We start from the raw sequence: 24500 nt of genomic DNA, 5'->3' as shown, positions 1-24500 counted from the left end.
CACATTGGCCACCAACTTCCACACTGACCTTAAGTACACTTGGTCTGTTTTAACAACTGCCTTACCTTGCTCGATCTCTTTCTCTCAATCAAAGGAAACAAATTGCCGACCCTTTTCATTAGAAACATACTGGCTCCAACAGTTATTTGGTCCTTACCTCTTCCCTCCCAGTTTCCTGTAAAAATGCTATTCCCTTTTCCCCTTTCCTTTATCTCATCAGCATCTGCTCCAAGAATGTGGCCACCATTCCAGGCGATCAGAGCTGCCTTCTCTCCGCGGCCCTAAACATCGATTGCACTCTTTTCCACAGTTGCTGCTTGATCTTCTGAGTTCTTCCTGCATTTCAATGTATCAAAAATGATTAAAATATGTTCCCTTATTCATCAATTGATATTGCACTAATCTTCTTCGATGTTAACACATCCCCTCTTAGTGGGACCAAATGGCTCACAGTGCTCCAAAATTGGCCTGCCCAGCGCTTTAAAAAGTTTCATTCAGCCTTGCTTCTTGCTTTTATATTCTATTCCTCTTGAAATGAATGCTAACATTGCATTGACATTTTACAGCACTGACTCAACCTGCCAATAAACATTTAGGTGAATCTGCAGAGATCGCAAAAGTCACCTTGCACCTCAGATTTTTTTAAATTTTGTTTTCACTCCATTAAGAAAATATGCTGTGCCGTTATTTAATCTAACAAAATGCATCGCCATACAGGGGAAGACACTGCATTCAATTAGCTGCCTCTTTGCCATTCTCCATATCCGTTCAATTCATTATGGAGTCTGTCTACTTTCTAAAAACTATCTACCCATCTACGTATCTTCGCATCATCTGAAGACTTTGTCACAAAGCCATCTATTCCAAATTCACAGATAGTTCTTACGTATAACGTAAGCGGACCCAACACAGACCACTGTGGAACACCACTAGTCACCGACAACCTCACAGAAAAGGCTCTCTTTATACTCACTCTTTCCTTCCTGCTAAACAGTCATTGCTTTCTCTATGCTAGCATCGGTCATCCAATACCGTGGATCTTTACTTTTTAAGCAGCCTCATGTCTGATGCCCTATCGGAGGTCTTCTAAAAATCCAAGTGCACACCAGCTACCGATTCTACATTGACTATTCTGCTTGATAATCTCTTAAGGAATTCCAGTAGTTTTGTCAAGCAAAACCGATCCCTGAGAAAAAAAACATGCTGACATTTGTCAGAAATCATGTTGACTCTAATAATCGAGTTAAACATCTTCTTAGACACTGAGCTCAGCCTAATTGTCCTGTCCTTTCTTCTGGCTCTCTCGCTTCATGAATCTTTGAGTGACGTTTGCAATTTTCCATTTCTCCGGAAGCATGCCGGAATCAAATGACACATGAAAGATGACTAGTGTTGCTTCCACAATCACGTGCTCCACATATTAGGACCCTGGAGGGCATAATATCTTGTCCAGGAGACTTTTCAAAATTCAGACTTCGATATCCAAAGAACATTCTCCCTTCCAATAGCAACTTCACACACATTGTCCTTGACACTCTCGAGTTTCTGAGATATTTCTCGGTTGTTTATACTGTATATTTGATATTTCTGTATTCACCAGGTGGCCCTGTAATGCTACAGGTGACCCCTCTGTTTCTGGGATGAGGTCCCCCGATCTGCGCCAGGCTTTCGAAGATTCCTTGTAGACATCTAGTCTGCTCAGATGACAGGGTATTGTTCCAGAAACGTTCATGTTCCCACATTTGTTAAATTCTTCTCCTGTAGTGATTATTTCTTAAGCTTACTGGGCTGTTCTTTCCTTTAGGTATAACGGCGTGTGCTTCTTGTCAGAATGCATATGCTCACATGGGCTATGAATTCCGCTTTCTTTGATGAAATTATATTATTAGAAGGGTTACCTAACCTCTCAGTATGTAACACCCTGGGAAAGGTTCCACTGCTAGGGTAATGTAGCAGCTTCCTGTAGCAACCTCCTGTAGCAGCTAGGTTTGAATTATGGTTAGCGATAACGGGAGTTTTCTAATGTGAACTGGATCTTTTGTCAGGAGTAACCGTGATTAGATGGAGCAAGGGTTCGTAGGTGATAGAGAATAGGTCAATATGCCTTTTATCTTATGCCGCGTGCTATTATTCCTTGGCACTGACTTTGTAAAGGGTGGCAAAGTGCATAGCATCCACACAAAACGGGGTTTGCGTTGGCAGAGCCCTTTCTATATCATGGGTTAGGCCAGACCAAAGTGTATATTAACCTAGACTTACTCAGCCAGGGAAATCAGCGGGGTTTCATGTTATTGTTTAATGTCTGTTATTCTTCTTCCCCCTTTGGTCCTCGGTAATGTTAATCTAACTGTGCTGGAGTGTATACATTTTTAGGAAGTTTGTCCTGTCACGACTTATTTTTTTTTGTAAATTTTCCAGACTGATATCGAGCCAAAATATCTTGTCAAATGAAGACGTTAATTCGGATATAACCATAGAATCATATAGTAATTAGAGCATGGAAACAGGTAATCTCGGCCCTCCTATTCCATGTCGAAAGCCTACTCTCACCTAGTCCCACCGACTTGCACTCAGCCCATAACCCTCCATTCCTTTCCTGTCCATATACCTATCCATTTTTTTAAGTGACATAATCGAACCTGCCTCTAACACTTCTACAAGAAGCTCGTTCCACACAGCTACCACTCTCTGAGTAAAGAAGTCCCCCCTCGTGTTACCCCTTAACGTTTGCACCCTAACTCTCAAATCATGCCCTCTTGCTTGAATCTCCCCTTCTCTCAATGAAAAAAAGCCTATCCACGTGAACTCTATCTATGTTTACCCCACATAATTTTAAATACCTCTATCAAGTACCCCCTCAACCTTCTACGCTCCAAAGAATAAATAACTAACTTGTTCTTCTCTGTAACTTAGGTGCTGAAACCCAGGTAACATTCTACTAAATCTCCTCTGTACTCTCTCTATTTTGTTGACATTTTTCCTATAGTTCGGTGACCAGAACTGTACACAATACTCCAAATTTGTCCTCACCAATGCCTTGTACAATTTTAACATTACATCCCAAATCCTATACTCAATGCTCTGATTTATAAAGTCCAGCATACCAAACGCTTTCTTCACCACCCTATCCACATGAGATTCCACATTCAGGGAACTATGCACCATTATTCCTGGATCACTCTACTGCATTCATCAATGCCTTACCATTTGCCATGTATGTCCTATTTTGATTAGACCTACCAAAATGTAACACCTCACACTGATCAACATTAAACTCCATGGGCCATCTGTCAGCCCACTCTTCTAACTGGCCTAAATCTCTCTGCAAGCTTTGAAAACCTACTTCACTATCCACAACGCCACATATCTTAGTGTGCATACTTACTAATCCAGTTTTCCACCCCATCATTCAGATCATCAATGTATGTGAAAAACAACATTGGACCCAGTACAGATCCCTGAGGCACAACACTTGTCACTGGCCTCCAACCTAACAAACAGTTATCCACCACTGCTCTCTGAAATCTCCCATCTAGCCACTGTTGAATCCATTTTTACAAATTCAATGTTAATAACTAACGATTGAACCTTCCTAACTATCCTTCCTTGTGGAACCTTGTCAAAGGCCTTACTGAAGTCAATATAGACAACATCCACTGCTTTACCGTCGTCAACTTTCCTAGTAGCCACTTAAAAAATTTCAATAGGATTTGTTAAACATGCCCTTCCTCGCACAAATCCATGTTGACTGTTCTTAATCAGACCCTGTCTATCCAGAGAATTATATATTCCGTTTCCTAGGATACTTTCCATTAATTTACCCAGCACTGCCATCAAACGTACAGGCCGATTATTGCTAGGTTTACGCATAGAACCCTTTTTAAACAATAGGACCACATGAGCAATTCGCCAATAATCCGGCACCATCCCCGTTTCTAATGACATTTGAAATATTTCTGTCCGAGCCCATGCTGTTTCTACACTAACTTCCTTCAAGATCCTAGGGAATACCCTGTCAGGACCCAGAGATCTATCCACTTTTATATTCTTTAGAAGCACCAGTACTTCCTCTTCTTTAATCATCATAGTTTCCATAACTACCATACTTGTTTCCCTTATCGTACACAATTAAATATCCTTCTCCTTAATGAATACCGAAGAAAAGAAATTGTTCAAAATCATCCCCATCTCTTTTGGCTCCACACATAGCAGTCCACTCTGATTCTCTAAGGGACCACTTTTATCCCTCACTATCCTTTTGCTATTAATATAACTGTAGAAACCCTTTGGATTTATTTTCACCTTACTTGCCAAAGCAACCTCATATCTTTTTTTAGCTTTTCTAATGTCTTTCTTAATATTCTTTTTACTTTCTTTATATTCCTCGAGCACCTCATTACTCCATGTTCCCTATATTTATTGTAGATCTTTCTCATTTTCCGAACCAGGTTTCCAATATCCCTTGAAAACCATGGCTCTCTCAAAGTCTTAACCTTTCCTTTCAACCTAACAGGAACATAAAGAATCTGTACCCTCAAAATTTTACCTTTAAATGACCTCCATTTCTCTATTACATCCTTCCCATAAAACAAATTGTCCCAATCCACTCCTTCTAAATCCTCAAAGTTAGCCTTTCTCCAATCTAAAATCTCAACCCTGGGTCCAGACCTATCCTTCTCCATAGCTATATTGAAACTAATGGCATTGTGATACACTGGTTATATCGGAAGTCTTCATTGCACGTTTTTTTCTGTTTACTAAAGAGCATTATTTGGCAGATTTTCTTAGGCATGAATTAAATTATTTGGAATGTTTGCCTTTGTAGAGTCTGATTTGTCTTTGCTTTGACACCTGAAAACCTGTATAGGTCATAGTCATCCATCTGTTGAATCGTATCATGCTATTCGGTTTTAAACTCGACGAACACTATAACATCTTTCTCTCTGCTTAATGCTCTGTACTTATTCGTCTAGATTATATGTTCCTAATTTTCGAAAAGATTACAACTATTGTTATAATTGCTTTAGCTTTATTGGTGAAGTAGCGTTAAATTTCAAATTGGCCAGGAAGGTTTGTTAAGCAATAAATTGTTTGGTTGTTTCTAATCTGAAACCCAATATTTCTCTGATTCAGTCAATTACAGACCGTGTTCAAAGAAAGTCCAAACCCGAGCAAGCATTGAGTGCCGTCGGGAAAAATGCCTTGGTTTAATTTCAAATGCACGGGGAACCGGCACCATCGTCTCTTGTGGGGTCGAACGTGCTGGGGTCATTCTTTACCGTGAGTCTACATGAACACACAGTTTTGAAGTAGTCATTTCTCTAAGGAGGGTTGTAACCTGAGGTCGGTTCCTCACCTCATATCACTGGATCCGACGTGTGGATGGACAGTTCTACCCTGGACTCTACTCCAATAACACTCACTGAGTGTCTTTACCGGAACAACAGAACAGGTGCAGCTCCGTGTAACCGCGGAAAAGCAATGACGACCAACCTAGGACTCTAACGATGCAGATGCCTTCTCTTATTTGCTTAAGTGATTCTAGTTAATTTGGAAGCTTTGTGGAGAACGGTGAGGTGTCTCACATCCTGTCCTCACAGTAGGCAAAGTAGGTGGCAGTTTCAGCTGCTGTCTGGATCCACTCATGTTTGTGATATTGATGTTGTATCCTAGTTAAATAATGAGCTTTGGTTTGCACAGGTAGCTCCATTCGATGATGCGACACTTGCGGCAGATGTATTCAGAATCATGAGTTGTCTTTGTCCTCCTGCACTGGGGGTTCTGCATAGACATAGCCTCTGTCATTTCTCCGTATATAGAGACTGTGGATAAACGCAGACCCAGTACAGCAAGTCAACACTTAGGTAAACCGTCACACTTAGCGTCTCTGCAGTGGAAGTGTAGTCACAGAATGTCAGAAAGACGTGATTCCTTATTCCTTGCCCTGGTCTGCCCCACCTCACAACTGGCCCTGTCTCCATCACCTCACTTCTCCTGTCCCGTCTTTTTGGACCAGTCTCCTTACCCAAACATGCTTTGTTGCACAAACTCCCCCTCTCCGATCCACACTTATTATTTCCGTTTTCTCCCTGATAAATATGCCGGGGCAAAATCGCCAAGGGAACAGTCCAATTAAATATTTATACTGATCCACGTTTGTAGAGGGTCATCGGGCTGGTATGCAGTCCCGATGGGTAGCGATGCAGAACTCAATGATGTACGCAAGGCCTGTAAGAAACACGGGACATTGTACATAGAGCAATCGGGAGGAGAGGGTCCTGGAGAGAGAAACGCGGAAGGTGGGCTAGGAGATAAGATTGGTGAGTAGGAATGGAAGGCGTGCTGGATGGTCTCGAGAGTAGGTATGAAAGGGGAGGTGCGCTGGCTGTAGAAAGTTGCTAAGATGGGCTGAGTATCAGCACAGAAATGAGTACGAAGCCAGAAGGAAATGGGCTGGTAAGTGGTGAGACTGGAGAGAGTACTGCATCATATCGATAGTGATGATGTGGTGAGTGCGCATGCGGGTGAAACCAATGCTTTGACGTGTAGGAGTTACACCTGTTTTGACTTGGTTTCGAGTGTGAATGTATTTTGTGAAAGCAGCTCATTTCCGAGCTCTTATATTGGTTGTTGCCGAGTGTCTACCGTTACTGATGTGGCTGAATACATTTGTGTAAACCGACTATTCCGTTGTCGTCCTGGCCCCGGTCTACGTAGCAGGGAGAATCAGGGTTGACGCGCTGTGTATTGGAGATGCGAGTTGGTGCAGGGAAGCATGGTTGAGGAGGCAGGCTGGTGCAGGAAGATGGAATGGAAGGAGGGGGGTCAGGCAGGGTCGTGTCGGAGGCGGTACAGGGCAGGGTGGCCGGGCTAGGCAGGGATCGGGACTGAGCGGCAGATGTGGGACTGCGGAAGGATGCGATTTCGCACACAGCTTACCTTTCGCTCAAGCCAGCTTCGAAGACCAGTGAGGCCGTAAACAGAAACACGGGCAGCATAATCACCCTGTGAAAACAGAAGCAGTCACTACCCAGTGTTTGCCATCAGCATAGGGTCATTGATCGGGTCATACAGCAGGCAGCCCTTCGGCCCGTTGGGTCAATTCTGGTTCCCAACAGCTTCGTATTGATTTCGTATAGTGGCAAAAAAGCCACAATTCTCATGTATCATCTCGATACTAGGGATTGCAGGCAAGAGTATATCCATCCTGCCCCACCCGGGCACCGCAATAAGGCTCCAGAAACCCCAGCACCACCACAACTAGCCCTACGGCTACAGAACCTGTGAACCTCTCACCCCGCCTCTTAAATCTGTATGGTGTACCTTAGAAACACATCTGCAACATGGGATAACGTTCCCAATGTGTGAACCTTCCATGCCCTCCAACGGTTAGAACAACCCAGCCAGCCTCCTCCATTCCAGAAAAAGACAGAAAACCTGCACGGAACTCTCTTAGAGAGAAAGGGAAGGAGGGTTCCTAGAGATTAGGTGGGAGAGGAAGAGTGACTGGGTGAAATCTGCCGAGGAGGATTTGCAAGGTTTAAGGGCGAATAGAGGGGTGGGGTGGTCAGATAGAAGGTGCGGAGTGTTTGGTACAGTGCTTAAAACGATCTTTGCACTCTACCTCGTACATCAGATAAAACAAATTATCTACCACATGGAGTGCTCAAATCTCACCCGAACAGGGATATTTATTTGGTTACTACAGCGCCTTCCCAACTTCTCTGCCCAGACCAACTTACTTTTCTCTCTCTCCTCAGTTCTAATGAAATGTACTTAATCGCAAATAGTTTCCCTTTCTCTGGTAAGTGAGGGGGGTGAAAAGGGGTGAGAAATCGTGAAAGGCAGAGGGTGCGTGGCATATTACAGGAAGATTGATACATCGATTTTCGTGGTGTCAGGTTGCATCTAATCAAACGGAATATAAGGTGCTGTTTTCCAAACTCAGCGTGGCCTCCTCACAACAGTTGAAGTGGTCATGGATGGGCATATCAGAATGGGAATGAGAAATGGAAGCAAACTCGGTTGCCAGTTTCCGACCCCGCTTGTTCTGGCGGACGGAACGTAGATGCTTGGCAAATCCGTCTCCCAATCTATTTCGAGTCTCGTTGATATACAATAAGTCACACCGGGACCACAGAATGTCAGTGAGGGGGGGGATGTGTAGGGGCAGGTCTAGCAACTGCTCTGTGTGCCAGGAGGAAGATCGGTGGGCAGTGACGAATATACGATCCGTATGGAAAGGGACGGAAGGCGAGAGTAACTATAACTTGTTCAACCCTGCCGCATGTTAAAACGCCATCCCCTGCTCTCAAGTCCTCAGTCGCCGCCGCATATGCTCTCAGGGTGAGGCTTTTCATTCTAGTGGTCTTCCACTTCCATTCCCATTGAGGTATGTCCATCCCTGATCTCCACTCTGTCGTGATGAAGCCACACTTAGGATGGAGAAAGAGCGCCTGATGTTCTGATTGGCTCGCCTCCAACCCGATGACATGAACAGTGATCTTTGAAACTTCCAGTAATGCTCTCCAACACACGCAAACCTTTATATTTCCCATCTAGGTAGCATCTATGGAAACAAATACACTGGAGTTTTCCGAATGAAACACTTCGGCAGGACTGGAAAACAGAAACCTGAGGAGTAGAATATAAAGTTGGGTGGAGGGGAGATAGAAACGCCATGTGATAGGTGAATCCTGGAGGGGGAGTGATGAAGTAAATAGATGGGAAGTTGATTGGTGAAAGAGGATGGAGGCCATGGTAGAAAGAAGAATAAAAGGTGGGGGGAACACCAGAGGGAGGCGACGGGCGGACAAGCAAATGAAGTGAGAGAGGGGAAAGGCGATGGGAATTGGAGAAAAAGGGGAAAGGGCCTGGGCACATTGCTGGAAGTTTTAGACAACGATGTTCTTGCCATCAGGTTGCAGGATATCCAAATGGAATATAAGGAGTTGTTATAACCAGAGTGCGGCCTCGTCACAACTTTGGAGGAGGCCATGGATGGACAAATCTGAATGGGAATGGGAATTGGAATTAAAGTCGGTGGCCACTGCAAGATCCCGCTGGTTCTGGCGGATGGATAGTAGATGCATGGCGAAGCGGTCTCCCAATCTACGTCGAGTCTCATCGATATACAGCAGGCCACACCGGGAGCAACGGGCACAATAAGTGACCGCAACAGACTCACAGGGGAAGTGTCGGCTCACATGGAAGGACTGTTTAGGTAAGGATCTGTGGCACTTCTTCTGCTTGCAAAGATAAGAAAGTCGCACACTGCGAGATCCGTATGGAGAGCAGAACGTGGATAAGGAGATAGGGAGAGGTGTGCTTGGTTGTGGAAGACGGAGGAACTGCGAGAAGGGGATGGCGTTCTACGTTCGTACTTGTTCTGTACCTCGTCTGACACTGCTACTTGTAAAACTCCATCCCATTTACTCAATTCCTCCACACAACGTTTTATGTCGATGCCTCAGCTTTTCCTTTTTCTCCAGTCTTAGAGTAGTGTTTCGTCCCGAAACTACGACTGTACATTTTTTTTTCATAGATTCTGCCTGGCCTGCTGAGTTCCTCAAGCAATTTTTGTGATTCTGATTCTATTTGTTAATATCTACTGCAGAGGACAGACCAGTACCCCTCCCTAGGTAATCTTCACTGCCCTCTCCGAGACTAACACTGTCCACAATACACTCGGTACATCTGCAAAAACGTCGCGCACAATTCGAATGAACTTTTCCATCTTCACTGAGCAAGCTCTTTGGGGAGAAAGCCCAGCGCCATCAGTGCAGAGAGTTAGCGACTGTTCTCCCAGGCTGGTTTTCAGTCTCTGGTGTGGTGGCCCTGCTCCACAAACTGGGCATCAGCACCGACAGATCACTTTTTATTTAATAAAGACATTGTCTTCAGCACAAAGGTAGATGTCCTTACAGCCATCCACACGATATTCCATTGCCACCTTCCCACACACTTACCCGGCCACTGCATATTCCATTTCATCATCCCAAGCCCTGCTCTGCGCTCACACCTACACATGGTGAATGTCGTCAGAAACTTTGGTCCTTGGATCTGTGGCACTCCTCAGTTCATGGGTGACGTCGCTGTGTCCTGAACACCACTGACCGTGATTTCCCGCTCTTACAGACTGCCAACATGCTGGAGGTGCATTTAGACCCAGTGTTTCTTGTGTGATCAATAACCCAGACCCAGGCTTAACTTCAACAACATCTCCGGCACGGTGTTTTGTCAGATACTGAGTCTCTGCAGGTGGGTTGAAGATGATATGGCAGGGTAGAGAGCGAGGTGGATGCACATATTCCAGACGGAGACAGAGGGAATGGGACAGAACATGGCGAAATGTGGACAGGGGCGGAGGGACGGATGGGGGAGAGAGATGAAATTGCTCAATAGAGACTGCAGGAGTTGCGAGAGAGAGCAGCTGGAACAGAGATGGTGATGTAAGAGTGTGTGAATTAGAGAGAGAAAGCATAGTTGAAGAGGCAGCGAGGCAAGGGGAGGGAGAGAGACATATAGAAAGAGAGAGAGCGAGAGAGAGAAGGAGAAAGAGTGAGAGAGATGGAATTGAGAGAGAGAAGTGAGAGAAAATGAGAGAGAGAGAGAGAGAGAGAGAGAGGTGGAAATTGGGGCGCGATAAGTACAGAATAACCCCTTGTTTCTAACATCCACTGACTACTGTTCCAATGCTGAGGCACTAAGTACTACGGCTTAGCTCAGTGTTGTCTTGCTGTACTGGTTGTGTGTTTGTCCAGAGCCTCTATATACGGCGAGATAACACAGGCTGTTGCTGTGCAGAACAGCCAGTGCAGGAGACGGGAAAAATAAGAAACTCGTGATTTTAAGTACTTTGCCCGCAAATATTGCATCGGGATGAAGGGGTTAACCTATGAGGAGAGATTGAGTAGCCTGGGATTATATTCTCTGCAGTTCAGAAGAATGAGAGGGGATCTTATAGAAACATGCAACATTTTGAAAGGGATAGATAAGATAGAAGTAGGAAAGTTGTATCCATTGGTAGGTGAGACTCAAGCTCGGGGACATTGCCTCAAGATTCAGGGGAGAAGATTTAGCACGGACATGAGGAGAATCTGTGGAATTCTCTGCCCAGGGAAGCAGTTGAGGCATCTTCACTAACTATATTTAAGAAACAGTTAGATAGTTTTTTTTTTACATTGTAAGACAATTAAGGGTTATGGGGAAGAGGCAGGTCGATGGAGCTGAGTTTACAGACAGATCGTCCATAAACTTATTGAATAGCGAGACAGGTTGGATGGGCCGGATGGCCTACTCCTGCTCCTATTTCTTATTTTTTTAATGTTCTTATGATCGTATGGAGCTACTTTGTGCAAACAGATGTTCATTGATTAACTAGGACACCGCCGCAATGTCACAAACATGAGTGAATCCAGAGAGCAGCTGACCTACTTTGCCTACGAGGAGGACAGTATGTGAGACACCTCACCGTTCTCCACAATGCTTCCAAATGAACCTCAGCCACTTATGCAAATGGATGAAGACATCTGTGTCGTTAGAATCCTAGTTTGATCGTCATCACATTTCGGACGTTACACAGAACTGCAACTATTCTGTTGTCGAGCTACTGACCGTCATTGTCTATAATCCGAGCAGGGTGAGTCTGGAATACAACAGTAAAATCACGGGTCAAATCCAGTGGCAGCAGTTCTGGGCACCGACCTCAGGTTAAATCACTTCGTATAGCAACCCATACTGCAGAACTGTGCGCTCATGTAGAGTGACTGTACGAGATGGTCCCAGCACATTATTCCGCCCCCTAAGACGGCAGTGCAGGTTACCCATGCAATTCCCAGCGACACTCTTAGACTACTGGGGTTTTGACAGTCTTCAAACCCGCTCTCTAATTCAGCTGAAACAGAGGAATATAGGGATTCAGTTCAGAAGCAACCAAACCAATTACATCTTAAAACATCTTCCTGATGATTTGAAAATAAATGCTAGTTCACCTTTAAAGCTAAAGCAATGAATGCAAATAGTAGAACTTTTTTCGAAAAAAAATCTGACATATGGATTGGACTAGATAACCACAGAACATTAAGTAGAGGGGAAGATGTAGTAGAGCTAGTTGAATTCATAAATGAGTACCATGAGATGATACAACAGATGGATGAACATGAAATATATACAATAGGTATTTAGGTGTCTACAACAAGCAAAATGGATCATATTCCGACAAATGAAAAAAGCGTTCCATATAATTTACTTCAGGCTTTCGAAAATCTGCCAAACAAAGTTCAATAGTAAACTTACAACAAATGGAAAGAACGCTTCCGTGATATTCGTGTTAACGTCTTTGTTTTAGCAACATATTTCGGCCAAAATCATTCTCGAAAATTTACAAAGAACAGTAAGAACTGAAAAGGATCACATTCCAAAACACCCGTTATCTCTAACCATATCCCATACCCAGCTTCTACAGAATGGCCATTACATTAGCAGTGGAACCTTCATTTCAGAAGGAATAGAATATAAAAGCAAGGCGTAATTTTGAATGAATCTTTATCGAGCGCTGGGGAAGCCGCTCATGCAGTACAGTGAGCCGTTTTGGTCCCACTATGAACGGATGTGCTATCATCAGACAAGGGCAGTGCAGCATCAATCGCAGAGGAAAGGAAAACATATCTTTGAAGGATTAAAATACTGCAAGAACTTAAAAGGCCAAACTTATTGGCAATATTTCCAAGAACAGAAGAATATCTTACAAAACCTCAGCAACATCTTGTTGTTTTTATATTATATTCCACTTTGAAATGAATCACAACATTGCACTTTCCTTCTTTACGACAAGCTCAATCTGTAAGTCAACCTTCACGGAGTCTAGCAAGTCGTCTCTTCAGGCCCTCTGCTCCTCTCATGTTTGAATTGTCTTAGATAACATTCTGCACGTTTGTTCCTTTTGCCAAAATGCATTTTCATTCCTTTCTGAAAACTGTATTCCATCTGCTATTTTTTTCGAGCATTCTGCCAGTTTGTATAAGTCCTTAGACCATGAAGCCATTAGACAAAGGAGTAGAATTAATCCATTCAAACCAATGATCCCGTCTATCATTTTGGAATGGCTGATCCCGGATCGATTCAACCCCACACACTTGCCCTTTCACCATATACCCTGATGCTCAAATTTCCTTCCTCAATCGTATTGCTTCCTCGGCACTACCGACCCATCCAACTATCTTCAGAACATCTCTGAACGTTGCAAGAATGCTATCAATTCCATTACCTCAATCATTGACAGCAATATGAGAGGTAGCATTCTAAATACAGGCCCCTGAGGAAGATTGCCAGTTACTGGCAGCCAACCAGATAATGCCACCTTTATTCCACTTGCTGACTCCTGCTATTCTACTATCACTCCAACCACGTCAGTATCTTTCCTGTAATGCCATGTGATTTTATTTTGTTGTGAAGCATCATGAGTAGCACCATAGCAACTGCTTTTCGAAAATCCAAGTAAAGGACATCCACTGCCTTTCCTTTTCTCCATCCTACTTGTTACGTCCTTAAGGAACTGTTTCAGATTTGTCAGGAACGATGTCCGTTGACAGAGATCATGCTGTTTTTAACAGCTTTATCATTAATCTCCAATTATCAGAAACATCATTGTTATTACTGGACACCAAAATGTTCAAAGCTACTGAGGTTGGTCTATCAGTCTTAAAATGTTTTTCTTTATTTGCCTTCCTGGCTTCTTAAAATGTGCAGTGACATTTGAAATTTTACTGTCCTCCAAACCCATATCAGAATCGAGTGATTCTTGAAAGATCATAACAAATGCATCTCCTATCTCTTCGGCAACATCTTTAAGAGCTTCGTGTTGTACAATGTATGCCTTTTCGTTTCCCTGGCACTTTTTCGTTTGTAATAGCAAAGGCTCTCACGCGTTCTCCCTGGCACGCATGGTCCTTAGCCACAGTGGTAATGTCTTCCACAGTAAGGTCTAATGCGAAGTTCTAATTCGGCTCATATGCCATTTCTTTTCCCCCTATTACTACTTCACCAGCATCACTTCCAGTGGTCTATTTTCAGCTCTCACCTCCCTTTTAATCTTTACGTAACTGAAAAACAGACTTTTAGCATCCTACTTCATGTCATTGGCTAGTTTGCCTACATATTTAATTTTTTCGATTATTTTGAGTTTCCTGACCACTTTTTTGGATTAAAAAAAACACAATAACTTATTAAACATGATGCGACCCTTCCTACAGTCAACACCTCTGTCCGAGAACCAAGTGCCTCTGCTATAAAAGTCGACTGTGCAATATTGCTAGTTTCTAAAGTAAAATCTTCCCGCAGAATGCTGCAAACAAACTTTGTTTTTCGTGTTTATTTGATTGTGCAATTTGAGCCTGAGAAGGGAGAGTCATACTGTTTTTAACACACAACATCCAAATTGTCTAAGTCAGTGTTAACAGTAATAAATACAAGGTGTTGCAATTTCTAGCCGACGCACAGATTTCTACTTCTAGCTTCTGCAAAACTCCTTCCACATATCACATTGGTTCGCTGCCCTGCTTTGGATCTTTTAATCCCTAATTCCGGATGAGACATCAGTCAGGTACACTACAACGCCTCATTCCTCCTCATGTCTTACCCACTCTAAACTCTGCTCTCTCTGTGCCTATCCCAAACTTACCAACAAACCCCCAGACAAAGATTGTGCTGTTGTAAAGTTTCGGACTGAATTTGTGGAGTCCAACACCTCCTTATCCCTACCAGATAAAGAAAGCCCAGCTCCGCAGCATCGCAAAACTGACTAAGACACTGTTACTGACCTCATCAGCTCTGCAGAGCTCCCATCCACTGTCACCAAACTCACAGATCCTTCGCCCAGATCTGTTTATTTTGACCCAATACCCAAGATCCACAATCCCGACTGTTCCGGGTAGGCCCATTTGCTGCCTGCTCCTGACCCACTGTACTCCAATGCTCGTACCTCAAACCGATTCTGTCTTCCCAGATTCAGTCTCTTCCCAGCTATATCGGCGAATCTTATCGTGCTCGTGATCTCCTCTCTAATGATCAATTTCCTGACCACGATTGCCTTATTTTCAGCGTGAATGACCACTCTCAATACGCCTCTACCCTGATCCGCCATCACTTTCCTCTGTCTGACAGAATTCATCCTCGCCCTCACTATTTTTCTTTCGGCTCCTTCTACTTTATCCAGGCACGAAGGCTGTCTATGGGCTTCGTCCCTGTGCCAAAATTTCCCCAGAAATGTTCCCCATCTTGTCCTCCAGAACACTGATGACAGCATTGATGCTTTTCATGCACCTGCTCTGAGGCCGTGAATTTCATCACATTTGCCACCAACGTCCACACTGACCTTAACTACACTTGGTCCATTTTAACAACTCCCTTCCCTTGCTCAATCTCTGTGTCTCCATCACTGGAGATAAAGTGTCGACCCTCTTCATTAGAAACATACCGGCTCCAACTGTTATCTGGTCCATATCTCTTCCCTCGCAGTTTCCTGTAAAAATACCATTCCCTTTTCTCCTTTCCTTCATCTCATCTGCATCTGCTCCAAGAATGGGGCCTCCATTCCAGATCAGAGCTACCTTCTCTCTGCGGCCCTAAATACAGATCGCACTCATTTCCACAGTTGCTGCCTAATCTTCTGAGCTCTTCCTGCATTTTAATCCTTCAAAATTAATTAATTAAATATAATTCCCCTCCTGTACAAATGATACCGCACTCACCTTCTAGCACATCCCTTCTTAGTGAGACCAAAACGGCTCACAGTACGCCAAAAGCAGCCTGCCCAGAGTTTTCTGAAGTTTTATTCATTCTTGCTTTTATATTCTATTCCTCTTGAAATGAATGCTAACATCGCATTGGCATTTCGCAGCAGCGACTCAACCGGCCAATAAACGTTTAAGGAATTCTAAAATTTTCCGTGCTTTTATTTAATCATACAGGAGAAGACACTGCATTCAATTCCCTAACTCTTTGCCCATTCTCCCAATCCGTCTAAATCATTGTGGAGCCTGTCTGCTTTTTCAAAACTATCTTCCCCTCTACCTATCTTCGCATCATCTGAAGGTTTTGCCACAAAGCCATCTATTCCACTTCCGCAGAATGTTAGAACATAGAATATAGAACGTAGAACAACACAGCACAGTACTGGCCATTCGGCCCACAATGCTGAGCCGACACTTAAACCCTGCCTCCAATGTAACCCTCCACCTTAAATTCCTCCATACGTCTGTCTAGTAGTCTCTTAACGTTCACTAGTGTATCTGACTCCACCACTGACTCAGGCTGTGCATTCCACGCAATAACCACTCTCTGAGTGAAACATCTTCCTCTAATATCCCCCTTGAACTTTCCTCCCCTTACCTTAAAACCATGTCCTCTTGTATTTTGCAGTGGTACCCTGGGGAAGAGGCGCTGGCTGTCCACTCTATCTATTCCTCTTAATATCTTGTATACCTCTATCATGTCTCCTCTCATCCTCCTTCTCTCAAGAGAGTAAAGCCCTAGCTCCCTTAATCTCTGATCATAATGCATACTCTCTAAACCAGGCAGCATCCATCCTTCCTACAGTGAGGCGATCAGAAATGGACACAGTACAGCAAGTGTGGTGTAACCAGAATTTTATAGAGTGCATCATTCCCCAGCGACTCTTAAACTCTATCCCTCGATTTATGAAAGCTAACACTTCATAAGCTTTTGTAACTACACTATCTACCTGTGAGGCAACTTTCAGGTATCTGAGGACTTGTACTCCCATATCCCACTGCTCATCCACACTCCCAAGTACCCTGCCATTTACTTTGTACTCTGTCTTGGAGTTTGTCCTTCCAAAGTGTACCACCTCATACTTCACTGGTCTGAACTCCATCTGCCACTTTGCAGCCCAATTCTGCATCCTATCAATGTCTCTCTGCAATCTTCGACAATTCTCAACGTGATCTACAACACCAGCAACCTTTGTCTCGTCTGCAAACTTGCCAACCCACCCTTCTACACCCACTTCCAGGTCGTTAATAAAAATCCCAGAACCGATCCTTGTGGGACACCACTAGACAGAACCCTCCAATCAGAATGTACTCCCTCCACCACGACCCTCTGCCTTCTGCAGGCAAGCCAATTCTGAATCCACCTGGTCAAACTTCCCTGGATCCCATGCCTTCAGACCTATTGAATAAGCCTACCGTGTGGTACCTTGTCAAATGCCTTACTAAAATCCACGTAGATCAGATCCACTGCACTTCCCTTATTTATATGCCTAGTCACCTCCTCAAAGAACTCCATCAGGCTTGTTAGGCACGATCTGCCCTTCACAAAGCCATTCTGACTGACCCTGATCAGTTCATGATTCTCTAAATGCCCATAAATTCTATTTCTAAGAATTTCTTTCTAACAGCATTCCCATCACAGGTGTAAGGCTCAATGGTCTATAATTACCCGGACTCTCCTTACCACCTTTTTCTGAACAAGGGTCAACATTCGCCTCCCTCCACTCCTCCGGTACCATTCCCATGGACAACGAGCACATAAAGATTCTAGCCAGAGGTTCAGCATTCTCTTCCCTCACCTCGTGGAGCAGCTTGCGGAATATTCCATCAGGCCTCGGTGACTGATCCATCCTAATGTATTTTAACAACTCCAAACCCTCTTCTGCCATAATATCAACATGCTTCAGAACATCAACTTCACTCATATTGTCCTCACCGTCATCAAGTTCCCTCTCATTGGTGAGTACCGAAGAGAAGTATTCATTGAGGACCTCGCTCACTTCCACAGCCTCCAGGCACATCTTCCCACCTTTATCCCTAACCGGGCTTATCTTCACTCCTGTCAACCTTTTCTTCTTCACATAATTGAAGTATACCTTGGGGTTTTTCTTTACGAAACTTGCTAAGTCCTTCTGATGCCCCTTTCTTGCTCTCCTCAGTCCCTTCTTAACCTCCTTTCTTGCTACCCTATTTCCTGAATAGACTCATCTGATCCTTGCTTCGTCAACCTCACGTATGCTGCCTTCTTCCATCTGACTAGATTCTCCACGTCACTTGTCACCCATGGCTCCTTCACACTACCATTCTTTATCTTCCTCACCGGGACAAATTTATCCCTAACATCCTGCATGAGATCCCTAAACATCGACCACATGTCCATAGTACATTTCCCTGCAAAAACATCATCCCAATTCACACCCGCAATTTCTAGACTTATAGCCTCATAATTTGCCCTTCCCAAATTAAAGATCTTCCTGTCCTCTCTGATTCTATCCTTTTCCATGATAATGCTAAATGCTAGGGAGCAGTGGTCACTGTCCCCCAGATGTTCACACTCAGAGATTTGTGACCTGACCCATTTCATTACCTAATACTAGATCTACTATGGCATTACCCCTAGTAGGAATGTCAACATACTGTGACAGAAATCCATCCAGGACGCACTTAACAATCTCTGCCCTGTCTAAACCACTGGAACTAATCAGTTGCCAATCAATATTAGCTAAGTTACAGTCACACATGGTAGCATCCCTGTTATTTTTGCACTTTTCCAAAATCTGGCTCCCAATCTGCTCCTCTGTATCTCTGCTGCTACCAGGGGATCTATAGAATACCCCCAATAGAGTAACTGCTACCTTCCTGTTCTGACTTCTACCGATACTGTCAGAGAAGATGATCCAGCTACATAACCCACCCTTTCTGTAGCTGTAATAGTATCCCTGACCAGTAATGCCCACCCCTCCTTTCCATTTCCCCTTCCCTATCCCTTTTAAAGCATTGAAATCCAGGAATATTGAGAATCCATTCCTGCCCTGTTGCCAGCCAAGTCTCTGTAATGGCCACCACATCATAATTCGATGTATGTATCCAAGCTCTCAGTTCATCACTTTTGTTCCTGATGCTTCTTGCATTGAAGTACATGCACTTTAGCCCTTCTACCTTACTACCTTTACGCCCTTTATTCTGCTTCTCTTTCCTCAAAGCCTCTTCATAAGCTAGATCTGGCTTTACTCCAAGCAATATACTTGCAGTTCTCGCATGACATTTATCATCCTCCACCTCACTATCTGCTCTAACACTCTGTATCCCTTCTCCCTGCAAATCTATTTTAAATCCCACGGAGCAGCAGTAGCAAAACTTCCCGCAAGATGGTAGTCCAATTCCAGTTCAGTTCAGGGTAGTTAAGAAAGCTTATGGAGTATTAGGTTTCATAAGTCGATAGATAGAGTTTAAGAGTCGCGATGTAATGATGCAGCTATATAAAACTCTGGTTAGGCCACACTTGGAGTACTGTGTCCAGTTCTGGTCGCCTCACTATAGGAAGGATGTGGATGCATTGGAAAGGGTACAGAGGAGATTTACCAGGATGCTGCCTGGTTTAGAGAGTATGCATTATGATCAGAGATTAGGGGAGAATGGGCTTTACTCTCCGGAGAGATGGAGGATGAGAGGAGACATGATAGAGGTATACAAGATATTAAGAGGAATAGATATGGTGTACAACCGGCGCCTCTTCCCCAGGGCACCACTGTTCGGTACAAGAGAACATGGCTTTAAGGTAAAAGGAGGGAAGTTCAAAGAGGATATTAGAGGATGGCTTTTTACTCAGAGAGTGGTTGGTGCGTGGAATGCACTGCCTGAGTCAGTGGTGGAGGCAGGTACAGTAGTGAAATTTAGGAGACTACTAGACTGGTATATGGAGGAATTTATGGTAGGGGGTTATATGGGAGGCAGGGTTTAAGGGTTGGCACAACATTGTAGGCCAAATTTCCTGTACTGTGTTGTATTGTTCTATGTTTTATGAACTATTGGAACTAATCAGGTGCCAATCAATATTAGGGAAGTTAAAGTCACCCATGATAACAACCCTGTTATTTTTGCACTTTTCCAAAATCCCAATCTGCTCGTCCGTATCTTTGCTGCTCCCAGGGGGCCCATTGGATACTCCCAGTAGAGTAACTGCTCCCTTCCTGTTCCTGACTTCTACCGATACTGACAGAAAAGAGGATCCTGCTACATTACCCACCCTCTCTGTAGCTGTAATAGTATCCCTGACCTGTAATGCCACCCTTCATCCCTCCCCCCCATCCATTTTAAAGCACTGAAATCCAGGAATATTGAGAATCCCTTCCTGCCCTGGTGCCAGCCAAGTCTCTGTAATGGCCACTACATCATAATTCCATGTATGTATCCAAGCTCTCAGTTCATCACCTTTGTTCCTGATGCTTCTTTCATTGAAGTTCAGGTACTTTTTCCCCTTCTACCTTACTAAACTTATACGTTTTATTCTGCTTCACTTTCTTCAAAGCCTATTTATATGTCAGATCTGGCTTTAGTCCATGCACTATACTTGTAGATCTCGCATGACCTTTATCCTGCTCCACCTCACTATCTGCTCTAATATTCTGGTTCTCCTCCCCCTGCATATCTAGATTAAACACCCCAGGGATTCACTAGCAATCCTTCCCACAAGGATGTTAGTCCCCATCCAGTTCAGCTGCAGCCCGTCCGTCGGAACAGGTCTCACATTCCCTGGAACAAAGCCCAATTGTCCAGAAACATGAAGCCCTCCCTCCTGCACCAACTCCTTAGCCACGTATTTAGCTGCATTATCTTCCTATTTCTGGCCTTACTAGCATGTAGCTGGTCCTGTCCTTCAACTTTGCACCTGACTACCTAAATCTACTTTGTAGGAACTGCTCCTTCTTCCTATCCACGTCATTGGTCCCTACATAGACAACGACATCCGGCTGCTCACCCTCCCTCTTGACAATACTGAGAACTCGATCCGAGATATCATGGGCCCTGGCACCTGGGAGGCAACAGACCATCCGGGATTCTCGATCTCTTTCACAGAACCTCTCATCTGTCCCCCTAACTATCGAATCCCCAATCACGACTGCTCTCCTCTTTTCCCTCCTTCTCTTCTGAGCTGAGGGTCCAGTCTCGGTGTCAGAGATGCAACCACTGCAACTTGTCCCAGGTAGGTCGTCCCGACCAACAGTATCCAAAACGTTCTTACATATAACTGAAGCGATCCCAACGCAGACTGCTGTGGAATACCACTGTTCACCGACAGCCTACCAGAAAAGGCTCTCTTTATTCGCACTCTTTCCTACCTGCTAAACAGTCATTGCTTTTTCAATGCTAGCATCTATCATGTAATACCGTGGATCTTGACGTTTTTAGCAGCCTCATGTCTGATGCCTTATCAGAGGTCTTCTAAGAATCCAAGAACAGAACAGCTACCGATTCTACATTATCTATTCTGCTTGATAATCTCTGAAGGAATTCCAAAAGCTTTGTCAAACAAAACCTTCCCCTGAGGAAAACTTGCTGACACATGTCAGAAAATACGTTGACTGTAATATTCGATTTAAACATATTCCTAGACACTGAAATCAGCCTAATTGTCCTGTCCTTTCTTCTGGCTCTCTCCCTTCCTGACAGTTCGAGTGATGTTTGCAATTTTCCATTTTTCCGGATCCATGCCAGATTCAATTGACACTTGAAAGATCACTATTGTTGCTTCAACAGGCATGTGTTCCACGTATTAGGACACTGCGGGGTATAATATCTTGTCCAGGAGACTATTAAAACTTCAGGCTTCGATATCTAAAGAACCTTCTCTCTTCCAATGGCAACTTGACACGCATAGTCCTTGACACTCTCGAATTTCTGACATATTTCTTGTTCGTTTATTCTGTATTTTTGATATTTCTGTATTCACCAGGTGGCCCTGTAATGCCACAAGGGACCCCTCTGTTTCTGGGATGAGGTCTCCCGATGTGAGCCAGGCTTTGGAAGCTTCGTTGTAGACATTTAGTCTGCTCATGATGGACTAGTGTTCCAGGGAGGGTCATGTTCCCCCATTTGTTAACTTCTTCTCCTGTAGTGATTATGTCATAAGCTTTCTGAGTTGTTCTTTCCTTTAGGTGTAATGGCGTGTACTTCTTGTCAGAATGTGTATGTGCACATGAGGTATGAATTCCGTTTTTTTTAATGAAACTATATTATTAGAAGTGTTATCTGACTGTTTAGTATTTAACACCCTGGAAGAGGTTCCACTGCTATTGTAATGGTCTTTCTGTAGCAGCTGAATTTGGATTATGGTTCGCGATAACGGGTGTTTTCGAAAGTGAACTGGATCTTTTGTTAGGGTACTCGTGATTAGATGGAGCAAGGAGTTCACAGTTGACAGAGGATTGATCAATATGTCACTTGGAAGAGTTAAGTTTAATTAACATGGAAGGTTAGTTAAGAAGGTTCAGTCGTTAGGTATTAATACTGGAGTAATAACATGGATTCAACAGTGGCTAGATGGGAGATGCCAGAGAGTAGTGGTGGATAATTTTTTATCGGGATGGAGGCCGGTGACTATCGGGGTGCCTCAGGGATCTGTTTTGGGCCCAATGTTGTTTGTAATATACATAAATGATCTGGATGATGGGGTGGTAAATTGGATTAGTAAGTATGCTGATGATACTAAGGTAGGAGGTGTTGTGGATAATGAGGTGGGCTTTCAAAGCTTGCAGGGAGATTTATGCCGGTTAGAAGAATGGGCTGAACTTTGGCAGATGGAGTTTAATGCTGAGAAGTGTGAGGTTCTACATTTTGGCAGGAATAATCCAAATAGAACATACAGGGTAAATGGTACGGCATTGAGGAATGCAGTGGAACAGAGAGATCTGGGAATAACAGTGCATAGTTCCCTGAAGGTGGAGTCTCATGTAGATAGGGTGGTGAAGAAGGCTTTTGGAACGCTGGCCTTTATAAATCAGAGCACATTGAGTACAGAAGTAGGGATGTAATGTTAAAATTGTACAAGGCATTGGTAAGGCCAAATTTGGAATATTGTGTACAGTTCTGGTCACTGAATTATAGGAAAGATATCAATAAATCAGAGAGAGTGCAGAGACGATTTACTAGGATGTTACCTGGGTTTCAGCACTTAAGTTACAGAGAAAGGTTGAACAAGTTAGGTCTCTATTCATTGGAGCGTAGAAGGTTGAGGGGGGATATGATCGAGGTATTTAAAATTTTGAGAGGGATGGATAGAGTTGACGTGAATAGGCTGTTTCCATTGAGAGTAGGGGAGATTCAAACGAGAGGACATGATTTGAGAGTTAGGGGGCAAACGTTTAAGGGAAACACGAGGGGGTATTTCTTTACTCAGAGAGTGATAGCTGTGTGGAATGAGCTTCCTGTAGAAGTAGTAGAGGCCAGTTCAGTTGTGTCATTTAAGGTAAAAATGGATAGGTATATGGACTGGAAAGGAGTGGAGGGTTATGGGCTGAGTGCGGTAGGTGGAACTAGGTGAGATTAAGAGTTCGGCACGGACTAGGAGGGCCGGAATGGCCTGTTTCCGTGTTGTGATTGTTATATGGTTATATGGTTATAATTGGCACTTTTGTTTTTTTATCCTTATTTTCTTTTCTAAACCTTTAGTTAAGATTCCTGAATATAATTCCTTTTATCTTATGCCGCGTGCTGTCTATTATTCCTTGGCACGGACTTTGTAACGGGGCAGCAAAGTACACAGCATCCACACAAAACGGTGTATCGGGTGGGACAGCCCTCGCAGTATCACGGGTTAGGCCAGACCGGAGTGTATATTAAACTAGACTTACACAGCCAGGGAAACGAGTGGGGTTTCATGTTATTGTTTAATGTCTGTTATTATTCTTCCCCTTCTGTCCTCGGTAATGTTAATCTAAGTGTGCTGGAGTGTACATTTTTCTTTCTAAAATTTCCTCCTTTGAGGTCTTACTTTTCTTTGTAATTTTTCCAGATTGATATCGAACCGAAATATATTGCCAAGCGAAGATGTTATTTCGAATATACCGGAAGTGTTTATTGCAATTGTTTTATGTTTACTATTGAGCTTTGTTTGCCAGATTTTCTTCAGCCTGAAGTAAATTCTGTGGAAAGGTTTGACTCTGTAGCAGTCGGATTTTCTTTTTTTGCTTTGACACCTAGATACCTATATATTTCATTGTCATCTATCTGTTGTATGGTATCATGCTAATCGGTTTTAAATTCGACTAACTCTGTTACTTCTTTCTCGCTGTTTAATGTTCTGTACTTACCTTGTCCAGAGTAACATAGAAACATAGAAAACCTACAGCACAATACAGGCCCTGCGACCAACAAAGTTGTGCCGAATATGTCCCTACCTGAGAAATTACTAGGCTTACCTATAGCCCCCTATTTTCCTAAGATCCATGAACCTACCTAAATATCTTAATAGACCCTACCGTATCGGTATCCACCACCATTGCCGGCAGCGCATTGCACGCACACACGCATATGTTCCTAATTTTCGAAAAGAGATCTACTATTGTATTAATTGCTTTAGCTTTATTGGTGATGTAGCATTTAATTTCAAATCGTCCAGGAAGGTGTGTTAAGGTAAAATCGCTTGGTTGTTTCTGATCTGAAACCCTATGCTTCTCCGATTCAGTCAATTACAGAGCGTGTTCGCAGACA

General features: G+C 43.6%; 1 protein-coding gene across 1 annotated transcript in view; it reads right to left on the bottom strand.

Annotated features, from left to right (window-relative positions):
- The window catches only part of LOC140721010 (uncharacterized), an 878357-nt gene that overhangs the window by 732292 nt on the left and 121565 nt on the right, over positions 1-24500 (bottom strand). The gene's annotated exons all lie outside the window — the stretch shown is intronic.

This window comes from Hemitrygon akajei, unplaced genomic scaffold (assembly GCF_048418815.1).
Source record: "Hemitrygon akajei unplaced genomic scaffold, sHemAka1.3 Scf000049, whole genome shotgun sequence".
NCBI classification, from domain to species: Eukaryota; Metazoa; Chordata; class Chondrichthyes; order Myliobatiformes; family Dasyatidae; genus Hemitrygon; species Hemitrygon akajei.
Note: the sequence above shows the minus strand (reverse complement) of the source record. Positions and strands in the feature narration are given on the sequence as shown.